Here is a 16,580-nt window from a genome sequence, read left to right as displayed (position 1 = left end):
CTGGACGAGACTGGATGAGGTGAGCAGCAGAAACAGAGGTAAGCAGGGAAACAGAACGAACCGACGAGGAATGACAGACTGCAGTGAGCTTAAGTAGTGAGGCTGACAGGTGTGCTGAATGCTGGCTGATTAGTAGCTGATAGGTGTGGATGATTACTGAACTGGAGACTGGAGCTGTATGAAAGGTGGAATGTGTATTGAGTCTGTGCATGATGCAGCAGACAGGCTGCATCATGACAGCACCCCCCCCCCTTAAGGCCGGCTCCCAGATGGCCAAACGAAAACAGACAACAAAAGAAAACGACCCACCCAGGGTGGGTGGAGGGAGGCACTAGATGGTGCGCTAGAGTCATATAAACAATAAACAACCCACCCAGGGTGGGCGGAGGGAGGTACTGGACGGTGGGAACCAAAAAAATCCAAAAACCAGAAGAAACCAAAACACAAATCTACCCCAACGGGGTGAACAAAGGACAGCCTGGTTAGGCACTAGATGCCCAGGAGGAGGGACCTCTGGTGGGCGACCTCGGCGGCGGAGCAGCAGAGTCTGAAACGGGTGTCGCGGTGGGCGACCCCAACGAGGCAGAATCAGACGTGGGTGTCGCGGTGGGCGACCCAGACGAGGCAAAGTCAGACACGGACGTCGCGGTGGGCGACCCAGACGAGGCAAAGTCAGACACGGACGTCGCGGTGGGCGACCCAGACGAGGCAAAGTCAGACATGGGCGTCGCGGTGGGCGACCCCGACGTGGCAGAGCTAGACGCGGGCAACCTCGGGGGCAGAGCAGCAGAGTCTGAAACGGGCGTCGCGGTGGGCGACCCTGACGAGGCAGAGCTAGACGCGGGCGACCTCGGGGGCGGAGCAGCAGAGTCTGAAACGGGCGTCGCGGTGGGCAACCCCGACGAGGCAAAGTCAGACACGGGCGTCGCGGTGGGCGACCCCGAAGAGGCAGAGCTAGATGCGGGCGTAGCGGGGGGCGACCCCGGCAGCGGAGTAGCAGAGTCTGATGTGGCCAGCGGTGGAAAAGTACCCTGGAAGACAAGCGGCTATCAACTAAGGGCGAAGCAGGGCCACAGGACACAGGTGTCACAGGACTACAGGCTACGGAGGTTGCAGGACTAGAGGCTACGGAGGTCACAGGAGTAGAGGCTACAGAGGTCACAAGACTAGAGGCAATAGAGGTCACAAGACTTGAGGCTACAGAGGTCACAAGACTAGAGGCTACTGAGGTAACAGGACTAGAGGTTACAGAGGTCACAGGGCTACAGGCTATGGGGACCACAGGGCTTCAGGCTTCAGGAGGCTCCAGGCTACAGGCTTCAGGAGGCGCCGGGCTACAGGCTTCAGGAGGCGCCGGGCTACAGGCTTCAGGAGGCCCCGGGCTACAGGCTTCAGGAGGCCCCTGGCTACAGGCTTCAGGAGGCCCCGGGCTACAGGCTTCAGGAGGCCCCGGGTTACAGGCTTCAGGAGGCCCCGGGTTACAGGCTTCAGGAGGCCCCAGGCTACAGGCTTCAGGAGGCCCCGGGCTACAGGCTTCAGGAGGCCCCGGGCTACAGGCTTCAGGGAACGTCTGGCTACAGGCTTCAGGGAACGTCTGGCTACAGGCTTCAGGGAACGGCTGGCTACAGGTTACAGGAAACGTCTGGCTACTGGCTACAGGAAACGCCTGGCTGCAGGCTACAAGAAAAGTCTGGCTACAGGCTACAAGAAAAGTCTGGCTACAGGCTACAGGAAACGCCTGGCTACAGCTACAGGAAACGCCTGGCTACAGGCTACAGGAAACGGTTGACCCCCCAGGGTCTTAGCGTCTTTGGCAGACGGTGGTCCCTCCTGGATCCCCGCGTCTTTGACAGGCGGTAGACCCTCCTGGGTCCCCGCGTCTTTGACAGGCGGTAGACCCTCCTGGGTCCCCGCATCTTTGACAGGCGGTGGACGCACCTGGGTTCCCGCGTCGATGGCCGGTAATGGACCTGCCTGGGTCTCTGCGTCAATGGTGGGTGGAAGACTCGTCTTGGTCCCCGCGTCAACGGTGGACGGTGAACCCACCTGGGTCACCGCGTTGCAGGAAGAGGGCGGACCCACGTTGGACGCCAGGCTGGCGTGCTCAGCATCCACGTCGGATGCCGGGCTGGCGTGCTCAGCACCCACGTCGGACGCCGGGCTGGCGTGCTCTGCACCCACGTTGGACACTGGACTGGGAACTGAAATCTTAGCTGCGGGCTGAGCATGAACTGGGTCCTTGGCTTCGGGCTGAGCATGACTGGGTCCTTGGCTGTGGGCTGAGCAGGTTCAGAGTCTTTGGCTGCAGTCTGAGCAGGAACAGAGTCTTTTGGCTGCAAGCTGAGCAGGATCTGGGTCCTTGGCTTCGGGCTGAGCATGAACTGGGTCCTTGGCTGTGGGCTGAGCAGGTTCAGTGTCTTTGGCTGCGGTCTGAGCAGGATCTGGGTCTTTGGCTGTGAGCTGAGCAGGATCTGGGTCTTTGGCTGCGAGCTGAGCAGGATCTGGGTCTTTGGCTGCGAGCTGAGCATGAACTGGGTCCTTGGCTTCGGGCTGAGCATGAACTGGGTCCTTGGCTGTGGGCTGAGCAGGATCTGGCTCTTTGGCTGCGAGCTGAGCAGGATCTGGGTCCTTGGCTGCAAGCTGAGCAGGATCTGAGTCCTTGGCTGCGAGCTGAGCAGGATCTGGGTCTTTGGCTGTGGTAGGTCGACCGAGGAACAGGTCATCCCTGTCCCCATATAAAAAGTCCCACACCTGAGACTCATGGACCCGAGGAGCTTCGGCCGGACTCTCCTGATCAACCATCACAGCAACCACACCCGTTCAAACCACCAAGGGAACTGAGGTGGCTTCGGTCCCAGTCAGAGTGACTGCGGCTGCTGCCTCAGGCAGGATCTCAAGGAGCGCTGTAGCGGAAATCTTATGCTGGCGAGCTCGCCGTCTGTGCTGGGAGGAGCCGGGCAGCAAGGTTGAGGTTTCCGCCGACGATGAGGCAATGGGAGCTAAGGCAGAGACTACGGCGGGCTTAGCAGCAGCAGCGGTCGGATCAGCAGACGCAGTAGGAGCAACTGACGTAGAGGAGACAGAGGCAGCAGCGCTGGGAGCAGCAACAAAAGGCTTCACCCGAGGAGCCAGCTGAGTGTCGTGGAGGTGGTGACAGAAATGACGGGGAACGAGACGGCTTCTGCTCTGGCTCTCTGGGGCAGCTGCGACGCCGTCGGACCGACTCACCAGGGAAGTGGAGGTGACGTCAGCTCCAGGCGGAGGGATAGCAGCAGTGCCAACCAGCTTAGCCTCAGGTTGAGCAGTAGGCGTGTTCTGGCATCGACGAGCACGGCGTCTGCGTCGAGAGGAGCCGGACGGTGAGAGAGTGGCTGCAGTTGGTGATGGGATAATGGATTCAGCATCGGCAGGAGGGAGATGAACTGAGGCGGGATCCGTTGTGGGAACTGTAGCGGACTCGGCAGCTGCAGTGGTGGAAGCGGCAGGAATGGAGGAGGCAGCAGTTGTGGAGAATGAGGCTCTGGGAGGAGGCGCTCGGCCCAATAGCTGAGCCACAGCAGCCTTGTTGTTCCACTCGAGCTCCTCCATCAGCCCTGTGTCTTCAAAAAGAGGAAGGAGCTTGGCTTGACTTGTCCACAGCTTGCGTACCTGAGCGACTGCGCCTACCCGCCTCCAAGGTGGACTGAGCGAGGCGAGGTTCTTCAAAACGGCCCGGGACTGGGCTATGAGTTGCTTGGCTGCGCTGTTGCCCGAGAGCGGAGCAACATCCTTCTCGCCAGTTCCTGCAGGTTTTGTAGACTGAACCCGAACACAACCACAGCAGAGTATAGTTTAACAGTTTATTGAAGTTTGTGGATAGTGGAGGAAGGAACCAACAGTCTGTGCTGAGCTGAAGCAGGAGGATGGTGAAGGCAGGAACTGGCAAGTGGGACGGAGCCAGGGCACGGAGGCAGCAGAACCAGAAGCACAGCAGAATGGAGACTTGGAACCAGGCTTGACCAGCAGCACAACAGAATGGAGACTTGGAACCAGGTTGGACTCACAGCACGACAGAATGAAGACTTGAAACCAGAACTACAGCAGGCTGGCGGAGAATGGAGGAACTTTGGACTGGACGAGACTGGATAAGGTGAGCAGCAGAAACAGAGGTAAGCAGGGAAACAAAACGAACCGACGAGGAATGACAGACTGCAGTGAGCTTAAGTAGTGAGGCTGACAGGTGTGCTGAATGCTGGCTGATTAATAGCTGACAGGTGTGGATGATTACTGAACTGGAGACTGGAGCTGTATGAAAGGTGGAAAGTGTCTTGAGTCTGTGCATGATGCAGCAGACAGGCTGCATCATGACACTCAGAGGGCGGGATTAGGGAGACCCTGACGCCTGATTGGCTGCCTCACACTGAGCAAGACAAATTCTTGGTTGAATATGGACTCACAAGGTCAATATCTTTTACTGTAAAGTGCAGAAATAAGTTCAATGCCATGTTGCAATTTTTTTGCCCCCCATTGGTTGAGCAACTCCACCCTGTATATCCCTAGTTTGGTCTGAAATTTCTCTAAAACGATCACGAGAGACCTCTCAGTGATCCAGCGTGGGGGAACCTGTGACAGACAGGATGAGAAGCGTGTGTCTGCAGACCCAGAGACCGCGGTTTCAGACCCGCACGTTCAGACCCGCAGTTTTAGACCCCTTCGCTTCTGCGACAGTGCCATCTATTTCCTGACAAATCAACATTGATGGAGATTGGAAAGTGAGAACAAAATGTTAATCAAATTGTTTATTTAATACAGTCAAACTATGGTTGTCTTTAAATTGAGTACTAAATATAGGTTTGCTGTGATGAGTTTACACGCTTTAACACTGTTTATTTACAGCCTGTGCCGGAATAACCATAAAGGCAGTTGTGCAATTGCCCAGTGGCCCTTGGTCTCTCAAGGGTCCAGGGCAGTAAGGGCACAAGCAAAATATCTGGTTATCTGCTTAATGGTAAACTGTATATCGTAGCCCTTGCACTGCACAGAGAGATGTTGAGAGACACTGCCTGTCACTGTGAACGTGAGTTCAGAGACCCTCTCCTCAGTGGTCAGTCCTTCCACATAAGGCGGGTCAAAAGTGATGCCAATCAACTTGCACTGAGCGTGTTATGTGACGTCAAGCTCCACAACGCAAATAACATTTTATTTATATAGCGCCAATTCACAACACATGTCATTTCAAGGCACTTTACAAAGTCATATTCAATCAAATCATACAGATTGGTCAAAAAGTTTCCTCTCTAAGGAAACCCAGTAGATTGCATCGAGTCTTGACAAGCAGCATTCACTCCTCATGAATGAGCGTAGAGCCACAGTGGACAGTCATCTGCATTGTTGATGGCTCTGCAGCAATCCCTCATGATGAGCATGTATGGAGTGACAGGGGACATGGAGCAGCAAAAAAAAAGAAACGCAGAAAATTTAAAGTCGGCCCTATATAAAGAAAATACTGTAATTTCTTAACTCCCCTTTGAGACTATTTGGAAAGTTAGCTTCCATGGTTTAAAGTGGTTGCTTATTTATGTTTTGTGAAAATGGAAGACATTTACTCTCAATGTAGTGGGTCAATGTTACCAGATTATACTGATGCTGATGTGTTTTGTGCAACATAAGAGAGTATAGGGTATACCTTCTGTCACTTTTTAATCCGATTTTGATGGATTAAAAGTGGGCGGGGCGATTAAAAAGGGGCGGGGCTTATTTTTTAATTGACCTTTTAGGTGACCCTACTCACATGATTGTCACGTGACCCTACTCGTGACCCTCATGTGACACCGTATCATTGACCCCTACCGTGACCTCCATATGACCCCACCACGTGACCCCTCATGTGACACCCTATCATTAATCATTATTAAATTAATTATTCTTTTATTAATTGTATTATTATTATTTTCATTTATATTCATATCATTAATAATAATATTACTACTATCATTGATATTATTGTAATTATTTAATTCTGTTACGCATACCCAACCTTATTTAGTAGTATTATTGTAATCATTTAAAGTTATTTATAATTATTTAACTCCGGTATACATACCCAATCTTTTTATTAGTATTATTATGATTATTTTGAATTATTTAATTCCGTTACGCGCACCCAATCTTTAAGGTGGGAGGAAATCAGTCTTTGTTTCAGCCGTAAAAGCAGTCAGACTATAATAAAGATTAAAAATAATACCTTCTGTCACTTTTTAATCGATGGGTGATTTATGACCCTAATCATTTCCGGTCCCCCTTTGATTTCCGGCCCCCTCCCCATTTCCGGTCCCCTCCCCCCATTTCCGGTCCCCTCCCACACTCCTGGAATCCGCTCCCCTCCCCCATTCCCGGTCCCCTCCCCCACTCTAGGAATTTGAAAGTGACACAGAACAAATAGGATCTTTTCACCAACATGACAATCAAAAACGGGGCTTACCGGTCGATGGTTTCTTCCGCGCAACTCCGAGACAGGCTCAAGATAAAACAACTCCGGTTATTTTTCTGCTTAACGCATGGCGTGACAAGATGATAGCAGACCGGATGTCAACGCTGTTCTGCAACTGTTGCAACTGGAGAGATGTTTTGGGGGATCAAGAAAGTGGTTGCTTTTTAGACCCGCCCTCCACACAACAGCCAATACCTCCCCCCTTCAACGTTAACCACACCCCTTCTCAGTATAAAAAAACAACCGGGCAGACCGATCGGAACATCCATGCAGCTTCACTGACCAGACTTTTAGCATCTGAAACCATGAACAACTACGCGGTTGAAAGAACTACCGCTTCAACATCACCGCAGCATGGCTCCCCGGACAGCGACAAATTCTTTCCGGGACCGTACCACCCTCCTTCACCCTCGCCAACCCCTGAATCCTCTTCCGAACTCGACAGCGACAGCGAGAGTCTCCTCACATCGCTGCAGAGGCGTATCGACGACTGGGCCAATGCCCCAGGAGGCGTGCATGTACGGCCCGAGTACTTTGTTTTATGGGATGAGAATTCCACGCTTCCAACCACACTTCCAGCCAGGCTTCCAGCCATGCCGTCTCTGTCAGAGACCCAGGAGGAAGATTCACAAGTGCTGAATCTTCCACCCTCCCCGGACCCTTCTCACTCTGAGTACTCACAGCTCCAGGACTCGCAACTTCCCTTCAGCCAAGGAGATCCAGCCTCCCCACCCCCATCACCGCGTGAGGACGTGCAGATTCCATCCGGGGAACCAGACGCTGACACCGGCGCTGATGAATACGACGGGTGGATCCGCTTTGGCTTCATCAAAGCGGTGAAAACTGTGGTGCACCATCTTTTGAGCACCGCCATCGAAAAGTACATGCGTGGAAAGTGCTACGGATGCATCAATGATCGTCCGAGTCAGAGAGACCATGAATGTTTGGAGCAGCTTGAGGACCGGTTCTTTGAAAGTAATTACTACGGTGTAATGCGAATGCTTTATAACGAGCGTTTCATCGATGCCGTTCAACGGTTTTTAGCCGCCCGCAACATCCATCAAGACAACGACACAGTCAACGCCGTCGCACAGGCCTATCTGTACGAATTGACGCTATCCAAGCGGGTGCATGACCACATCAGCGAGGTGTATAATCAGCTGGTTCAAGAAAACTATGACTTAAAAGATCAACTTGAAACCATCACGCAGTACTGGCAGGGGTCTTGAAACCAAAGCATGCTTGTTTTGTCATATCTTTCTGTAATATATATATATTATATGAGTGTTTTCTACAATGAGTCTGTGATATATGAAATGATTGTTTTCTACAACTAGATTGTGATATATGAAATGAGTGTTTCTTTTACTATGAGTTTGTGATATATTAAACTAGTATTTTCCGCAATTAGTTTATGACATTGTATTAAAAGAATGTCTTTCTTTTTATCTATCCAATGAGTGTTTTTTTACATTGAGTTTGTGATATATTAAAGTAGTATTTTCTGCAATTAGTTTGTGACATCGTAACAAAATTAATCTCTTTCTCTAAATATGAAATGAACTTTCTCTACAATTAGTTTGTGATATAATAAATGCATATTAATAATAAAATATATAAAAACCCAAATACAGACCTCTTTTCCTTCATTCAGCATCACTACGTGCGTGGGAAGGTATGGCTGAAGAAAAGTTAATGAAGCGGGTATATTACACGCCTTCGCACCCCGGCTCTTTTGGTGGAGTAGATAGATTACAGAGGGCTATGCAGAGTGAAACCGGGAAAAAGGTTCCGATTGAAGTGGTCCGAGACTTTTTATCAGAACAAGATGCTTATTCTTTGCATAAACCGGCAAGAATAAGATTTCCTAGAAATAGAGTGTTTGTCACCAGGCCTCTGAGACAGTTTCAAGCCGATCTTTGTGATATGCAGAGTTTATCCGAAGAAAACGACGGCTACAATTATTTATTAACCGTTATTGACGTATTTTCCAAAAGAGCCTATGCCAGGGCTTTAAAAAGGAAAACAGCCTCTGACGTCGTAAAAGCTTTTGAATCCGTTTTAAAAGAGAGTCAGATTCCAAAGAAACTGCAAACTGATGACGGAAAAGAATTTTTCAACAAATCATTCAAAGCGCTGATGGATAAAAACGGTATTAAACATTTTTCCACGGCTAGTGAAATAAAAGCGTCGGTGGTTGAGAGGTTTAACCGTACGTTAAAATCAAGAATGTGGAGATATTTCACCGCAAACAACACTCTCCGATATCTAAACGTGCTTCAGGATCTGGTCAAAAGCTACAACCACGGTTATCATTCAAGTATTAAAATGGCACCTATCCAAGTCACCGCTAGTAACGCTTTTCAAGTGTTTCAAAATCTGTACGGGACCAATTCCGAACGCATTACAAAAGTCAAGACCGCATTTAAACCAGGTGACCATGTCAGAATCTCCAAGCTGCGTGGCGTGTTTGACAAGAAATATGAACAGAGTTTCACGGACGAAATCTTTACAGTTACAGAAGTGATACAACGATCTCCACCCGTCTTCAAACTGAAAGATTTAGACGGGGAGCCCGTCCAAGGCTCTTTTTACGCAGAAGAGCTTCAAAAGGTGAAAATATCAAAAAACAAAATGTATCAAGTGGGTGACATATTAGACAAACGCACCGTGCGGGGGGTCAAACAGGTCTTAGTACGTTGGAAAAACTGGCCGGAGAAATTCAACAGCTGGGTGAGAGCCGACGACCTGCGAGACGTATAAAAGAAGACGTTGCTCTCTGACGGTTGACAGTGCAACATGGACCACTTAACTCAGGACGAGGGATTTTACCTGACGCTACCCGCCAACGCCAGCCTCGATGTCTTTAAGGATAATAACATATCGAGTTTCCGCGTGGATTTAGCCGAGCATATCAATTTACAAGGAGAATGGCAAGTGGCATTGACCGAGGTTTCTTATCCACACACATGGCATAATGTCCCCTCAGAAAATGCTTTTTTCGAATGGCGGAAAGCGAGCGAGGAACAAGTCCATCGCATACAGATTGGAAACGGATACTACAGTAATATGAATCAGCTTATCAAAGAGATCGAAGCTCATCTGAGAAAGATAGATTCAGATATTTATTTCAAGGTTAACAAACTCGCAAACATACTCACCTTCCAGGCCGGCGCTCAGTACCACCTACGTTTTCACGCTCCACTGGCCTACATGCTCGGCGCGGAACCCGGAGAATGGATCAAATTTGACCACTGGCACGCCCCTCACCCTATAGATTATAAAGCGGGTTTCTACCACCTCTATTTTTACAGCGACGTAGTTACGCCGCAGATAGTAGGGGATGCATACGCACCCCTCTTGCGAACGGTTCAGGTCCAGGGTGTGTTTGGAGATATTATCACGCAGACCTTTCATAACCCCTACTATCTCCCCGTTGCCAAGAAACATATTGAAAATATACAAGTTGAAATTAAAACGGATCAAAACACCCCGGTGAAATTTACATACGGAAAGTGCATCGTGAAACTACATTTCAGACCCGTTGCTTCACGCAGAGCGTTCAGGTGAAGCGGATTGCGCTTATAAAAACACACGATTGTGACCGGAATCATTCATAGCTGTTCAACCACTCACACCGACAACGTTGCAGCGTTCTAAAAACGTGAGGAAGAAGCGACGATAATCAAGACAACATGGTTTTCTTAAGAGAGGACCCGCATCGTTTTATCCCTTACTACCAGAACCAGGTAGGGGGAGAATTACCCGGTTTCTATGGTGCCCCTGTTATGTATGGCCGGGGGATAGGATCCATATTTTCAAAATTATTTCGTTTCGTCTCACCCCTATTTAAATCCGGCTTCGCTATTGCTAAACCGCATCTGAAAAAGGCTGCCACAAACATCGCCTCGGACGTCATAGGTAAAGCTATGACGAAAATAAGAGGCTCGCACGAGGGTGTGAATAACCAGGAGGGGTCCGGGGTTATGGTTTTGTCAAGAAGAGCTAGAAAGAGACCTCCGGGGCAACGTGTTGGGCGTTCACAAATAGTTGTGCCGCGCAAAAAGAAGAAATCAGTCGGCAGGAGCGAAGCAAGAGGGAGGAAGTCCGCTGCACGCAAGGATATATTTAGCTGAATTATTATTCTTCAATAACAATAAAACATGGCTCTTTTACACCGGAAATCATCAGAATGTACGCTGGCGGAACTCGACTTGTTTTCCGCCCCCATGACACAACTTTCTATCGAAGATAAACTCTACACAGAAATATTACCCGTGTCAGCGATTACAGACACCGGGCCTATCGAGTTCTTTATCCCCGGAGATGGAGAGAAATACTTGGATTTGAATGATACGTTGCTCCACGTCCGTCTAAAGATCACCAACGCGGATGGAAGCGACCTGGCTAACGACGCCGCTGTCGGGTTGATAAATTACCCGTTGAATACAATGTTTAGTCAATGCGACGTTATTCTGGGGGACAGGTTAATTTCGCAGAGTAGCGCAACTCACCCGTACAGAGCAATGATTGAAACTCTGCTCAACTATTCAGAAGACACGTTAAAGAGCCAATTTAGCGCGGGCCTCTTTTACAAAGACACAGCGGGAGCTATTGACTCTATCGTTACCACCGACGGTCCAAATTCGGGGATGAACAAGAGAGCCGCTTTCACCGCTAACTCCAGAGAGTTACACCTGATGGGCCCGCTTCACGCAGATATTTTCTTCTGCGAAAGACTCCTCTTGAATTCTGTCGATATGAGGGTTAAACTAACCAGAGCCAGCGACGCCTTCTCTCTCATGGGACCGCGTGATTCAACCTTCAGACTGAAAATTCTAGGGGCTTCGCTATTTATGAAAAAAGTTTCAGTCTCCCCGGCTATCCGACTAGGGCATGCCTCAGCATTAACGAGAGGAAACGCCCTCTATCCTCTTTCGCGCGTGAACGTGAAAACGTACTCTGTCCCTGAAAATTCCAGGATATGTACTCAGGAGAATCTCTTTTTGGGAACGATGCCGAAATATGTCGTTTTAGGTATGGTCAACCACGAGGCATTCACCGGAAGGAGAAGCATGTCGCCTTTCAACTTTAAGCATATGGATGTGGAATATTTAGCGCTCTGCAAAGACGGCAGACAGGTCCCCGCCAAAGCGTTTCAACCCCAATTCAACAACGGTATTTCAGTCAGGGAATATTACAACATGTTCACCTCTACAGGTCGTCATTTAAAAGACCTTCCTTTAAGCATCGCTCGTGAGGAATTTAACGAGGGTTATTCCCTGTTTGTCTTTAATCTCAATCCGAGCGAGGACGCAGACGCTCTGTCACCGGTGTGCAACGGCAATTTGAGACTGGAAATGAGATTCAGAGTTCCGCTGCCTCACACGACCACCCTGATTGTGTACGCGTGTTACGACTCAATTTTGGAAATCGACTCAAAAAGGCAGGTCCTGGTGGATTTTTATTAAAACATGAATAACCACGAGATCGAGAGTCTGATGCATCACCTATTGGGGGACCTATTTTGCGGCGTTTGGGCTTGTGATCAGCTCCCGTTACTCAAACGCACGTACAGAGGCCCCGCCTATTTTGTCGTCAACACTCATCCTTCACACATGCCTGGAGAACACTGGCTGGCTTTGACTTTGGAGGAGAATGATGGAGCCACCTTTTTCGACTCTTACGGATTTCCCCCTGATTTCGAATTTTATCCCTCGAGCATAGTGACATTTTTGAAAGAGAGATCCTCGAAAATATTGTATCATAATCGTCAACTTCAAGACACTCTATCCCTTGTGTGCGGTCATCATTGTGTTTATTATCTTTGTCATAAAGCCTGCGGGTTATCGATGGATGAAATATTGGCTACCTACGACGACGATGTTTATAAAAACGATGTCATGGTATTTGATTTTGTGAAAAAATATCAGCGTTGTGTCAAAAATAGGACCCCGTGCTCGTTTAATCACGGAACGTGTTCTTTACAAATGTTTAAAGATTGTTACAAACTGTAACCGGTCTAGAAGAAAAACACTGTACGCACGAATAATTTGAAACAATAAAAGTATCTTTATTACAAATTCATTTCTCTAGTTTTTATTTCATACAGAGTTTTAAGGTGAAAATTTCAACCATGCAGGGTTCTTGACTCTTTTGCTCTTGACTCGTTCGTTGTAGGGGGTTGGATGCTCAAAGTCTATTCCGGAGAATTTAGGGGACAACACAATTTTTCCTTTTCGTTTTGCAAAAGGTTTAGCTCCGTTCTTCTCCGATACGTCCGTTTCCGTCAAGCCTCTGTATTGCTCCCGGGCTTGCGGATTGCTGACTGAGGACACTGGGATGTTTAGCTCCTTCAGGGCGGTCATGAAATGGTTCCAGCCTACAGGTTCCTGGGTCTGTGTTTTCCTCTTAAACGGCAGCAGAAGGTTTTTCAGCAAATCGAGTAGATGTGAGCCTCCCATCACACGATCCCGATAAACAAATTCGCCTTTCGACGTCCAACCAGTACCATGTAGGGACAACTTTTTCAATATGTATTCTGCGTTTTTGCGATCTCTGTTTGGTAGAGCTTTTAGAACTTCGCTGGCGGTTTCATCCAATTCCATAGGAGAGGGTGTAGAAGCAGTAGAATCAGAGCCAGAGTCCGCCTCACCGTCATTATTGTCCGGGGTAGGGTTACGCTGCAAAGTTAAAGTCACTCTAGGTTCCTCCAGTTGACTTTGTTTGATCAGAGTCAGATATCTCTGCAGCAGAGTGTTGTACCTTTTAATTTTTTCATAAGAACTCAGTCCCTGTTCATTCAGTATTTCCCTCATTTTTGAATCCAAATCCTCTTCAGCCGTCTGTCTGATAGAAGGCTCTGACGGAGTCAAACGTTTGAACTGATGCGGAGAGACGAGATACATCTTTTGCGCCGTCCTAAGAGACATTTTCTCATCTCCTGATGAGACCTCCCACCAACTCTCCGATTAAAGGGGCCACAACGCTTAGCAGGGGTAAAATAAACCCACCTGTTTGATTTTTCAGAGCCAGCTGCTTGCGTTTTAAACCCGTTCTTTTATCAGCCAGCAGTCTGATGATTTTTTTCTGCTTTTGCAGTTTTTTATGTTGAGCGGGAGATACTTTAACGTTACCTTTTAAGATATTCAGAGCTATTTCACACAAGGCTTTAAGAAAATCCGGTGAGCAGTGAGCGAGAATGTCTTTCCGTTTCTGTGGGGTGGCATGATACAGAGCCCTGAAAAGAGGTATGTTCCTTTTTATGCGAGTTGACATGGTAAATTAATTTACTTGGGTACATACACAGCCGGCCACTGACCAGGGAGCATTCCCGTTCTCAGTCTGAAATGATCTGGGCAAGTGGGAGTCAGATCGACGATTAAATACCCGTGAGGTTCCCTGGTGGCGTCTTGAAAACTCTCCATAAAGAAAGTTTTCTCTGACGGGAACATCTGACGCGCTAATATATTCAGCTGCAGTTTATCTCGGGGGTTCTTAAACAACACCATATAATTAGTGTTTAAGCTGATGGTGCGGCTGTACTTGCCTTGATGAAACACGTTCTGAGTCAGCATCATCACGCTCATATTTCTGTGATGTCTGTATTGCGTAAAAATCTTGACCACTTCTGGATGCTCCGAAGCCTGGAAAATTACATCGTCCAATATAACCAGATGATTCTGATCAGGAGGAAACAGATTTTCATCATCAAAAGAATCAGGTAGTCCTTCGATGAATTTAATCTTTTTATTCATTCTCTGCAATTCGGCGTACATGGGTTGAAGAGATGTATAAATCCATACAATATTTACAGGTACAACATCCATAACATGGTTACAATTCTGCAAAACACGTTTAACAAAAAAAGATTTTCCACACCCGCTCGGACCCACTATCAGACATGAAAAAGGGGTTTTGAATCTAGGGTCAAATTCAATCTCCTGTGTTTCACCGGAGAGCGACATTGTTCTCGGTTAACCTTTTTAGTAACCAAAAGGGAGAGTTGTTCCGTCAGGAAAAAGCCTTCTCTTGTCATACACCAAGCGGAACTTTTTCTGAAATGTGGTATTTTTAAGTTGGAAGTTTCTTTTATCCCTCCTGATGGTATGCTGCGGAGCTTCTAACACGCCCCCTGTAGACCCCTGCAGATGACTTTCTACCAACTCTTTCACACTGTCAAAATTCACCCTCTCACTGCATTCCTGAGTTTGAGTGATGCCTTTACAACGCATCACAACTTTTTTCTGTTTTCTTGTCTGGTAAGCGTAGCTTTTGGGGCCTGTTGAAACAAATTGCTGTATGGTATCACCTCCCAGCTCATCCGTTAAATCCCCCAAATAATTTCCCAGCTCGAGGGAGGTCTGACCCGGTTTAACCACGTAGATCAGGCTGTCTGTGTCAATGTACAAAACGCGCTCCTGAAGCGGTTCGAGACAGGTGAATAGTTTCAACCGTGCGTGTGCCGTGGTGAATGCCGCGATAAACACATTATTCACCTTGTTGGGGGGAGAGATGCATCGCTTGTTGTATTTCCACTGAATCATACACATGTCATCGTTCAGAAAGTGAAAGTAAATGACCGTGTATTTACCTGAAAACAGGAAGTTAAAAAACTCAGCTGAGTCTGTGACAATGGTAGTTTGACCCAGATCATTTCTCTGCGCAAATTTCCCCCAAAAACTGTTCAAACACAGTTTAGCCACTTGCCTTTTAGCAGGATTCACCTCAATCTTCCGTACATCTAGCTGGATGCCTTGGTTCAGTTTGTAGTCTGCCACATACTTTAACCTGCTCTCCTCATCCGTAGCTTCAGCGGGAAAACCTGAAGCTTCCTGCTTACCCTTGAGAAAAGTGTTGATATACGGTTTAAAGATTGAACTGCTCTGGTTCTCAAAATGCCAAACCTCACTGATTTCAGCGACGGTGTAACCGAGTTCCAGAGCTTTGTTGAATTCGGGGGTTACCCACACCCCCGTCAACGCTCTCTCTCGGTCAGTGTGGTTGCATGGGCCTGCCTGGTAGTTCATTTCGGCGCAAGCACGGCAGAGAGTAAACACGAGTTTACCGGTAGATGTCTTGTACGGCAAAACGGGAAAAAACAGACCGCGGGGTGGAAACACAGTAGCCCTGATGAACCCGAAATAGCTACATGGATCGTCAAAATCTTTGCAGATGATTTTGGGGTGACCGAGAGGATAGGGACAGTTTGCGTTCACGTACGGGTACAATGAGGTGAAATCTACATAATGCACCGATTCCTCCTCCTCCGCCGTGTACCGGAGTCTGAGAGCACAAGTACGCCCGCCGTATAAGGCATTACGCGGGGAAAGAGGCTCCGGTGCGTTGAAAGACTGTAGAAACCTTTTGAGACCCGGGTGCGAGTCCTTCATTAGGATCCAGTCGTGTTCCCATATAACTTCTAATTGCACGCCGTAAACCGATTGCAATAACCTCGCTCTCTCCATGGTAGCAGAGTGGAATGTTTCAAAGCAAACCCCCCTGAGAGGACAGGTCTGGTCGGGTGGAAAGCAAGTGGGACACCCATGAAAAAAACACCCGTTGAACTCAAACGCAATTTTCACCCCTTGAACCTCCGCGTATCCATCGATGTGATAAGGGCCGATTTTCTTTTCACCTTTATTGAGCGCATGCTGAATGAAAATGCCTCGTTCCTGAGCTACCCATTCTAACCACTGAATAGACGCGTTCGAAAATGTTTTACATTGTCGTCGGTAATCCACCGGGGAGGGGATCGCGAGAGTGTTAGGAGGGAGGAAATTGGATGTAAAGACATTCATACAAGCTGACGCAATGGTGATTGACTTTAAAGGATCCACGGTTGTCTCTTTAAAGAACTCTTCTCTGAATTTCACACAAGCCTTGAAAAGAATCTCCACATCATTTTGACAATAATAAAGAGCTTCTTTCTGAAAGTCAAAGGGGTGTTTACAAGCTTCGTTGTACCAAGTGTAAAACCGATCCTGTTCGGAGGGATTCATGCGATCTACCGCATAGAAGCAGGGGGGAGGAAGCGGACCCACGTAGTTTAAAGTCTTCTCAGAGGAGAACAAGTGAGGGAAAAACCCTTTACAGTGATCGTTAAATCCCA

Source organism: Fundulus heteroclitus, unplaced genomic scaffold (genome assembly GCF_011125445.2).
Source record: "Fundulus heteroclitus isolate FHET01 unplaced genomic scaffold, MU-UCD_Fhet_4.1 scaffold_157, whole genome shotgun sequence".
Classification (NCBI taxonomy): domain Eukaryota; kingdom Metazoa; phylum Chordata; class Actinopteri; order Cyprinodontiformes; family Fundulidae; genus Fundulus; species Fundulus heteroclitus.
The sequence above is the reverse complement of the archived record's forward strand: the minus strand, read 5'-3'. Positions refer to the sequence as shown.